Source organism: Phaethon lepturus, unplaced genomic scaffold (assembly GCF_000687285.1).
Source record: "Phaethon lepturus isolate BGI_N335 unplaced genomic scaffold, ASM68728v1 scaffold11875, whole genome shotgun sequence".
NCBI classification, from domain to species: Eukaryota; Metazoa; Chordata; class Aves; order Phaethontiformes; family Phaethontidae; genus Phaethon; species Phaethon lepturus.
This window is the reverse complement of record NW_010538435.1, coordinates 52,254-53,077: the sequence shown is the minus strand read 5'-3', so window position 1 is coordinate 53,077 and position 824 is coordinate 52,254.

The following is an 824-nucleotide window of genomic DNA, read 5'->3' as shown; positions in this document are numbered from 1 at the left end:
AAGGCCCGAGGCGGGGCCGGTGAGGAGGAGAGAGACCAAGAGCCGCTCCAGTAAACCTCTGCCTCTGTTCATCGAGTCCGTCGTCACAAGGCGCCTTACAGCCCTTGAACATGACTGTCACTTCAGGATTTGCCTGCCTCTAACAGAGGCGCAGGCTGGAGCTATGGAAGTGCAAGAAGGGAGCAGAAAGTTGGCAAACTGAAGAGAGAGGGGGAGAAGGGAAGCCATCAGCTCCCTCCTCCACGGCAAGCAGAAACAGATGCTGTCCGGGCATCTAAGTTCACGTACTTTTGAGTCAGCTCCCAAAAAAGGCTCCCCTTGGCCAACGAAAGGATTTAGAGATAAGGAACAGAAATCACCAGTAGCAGCAAGTAGGGAAATGGGACAGGTTTACCCCCAGGCCCTGAGCCTTGATTCCCCTCCCCAACACTTTTCTATACACAACCTTCAATACACACATATCTCTGCTCATAAGAGCAGCCACTTGTACTTCACATTTTTTAACCCAGAAATTCAGACCCCTTTACAGGGCTGGCTATGCTGATGGGCTGCATGCTTCACCTAGGGAGGCAAACTTAACTCTGCTAAGGCTTCGCTACCCCCTCTTGCTCCACACCAAATATAACTGTATGGGTCTGGGTGAAAAATAAACAAACAAATGAAAAACAGGAAATTGCAGCTTTTCACAAAAAATCAGACTAAAGACGGGGAGAGTAGTTTTTGTCTGGAGGAAAACTGGCCAGGAAACAGGGCAAAGGACCCCCTTAATCCACCTCCCTCCTCAACCCTGGAGTCCACACACTCATGCAGCAGAGAAACCCATC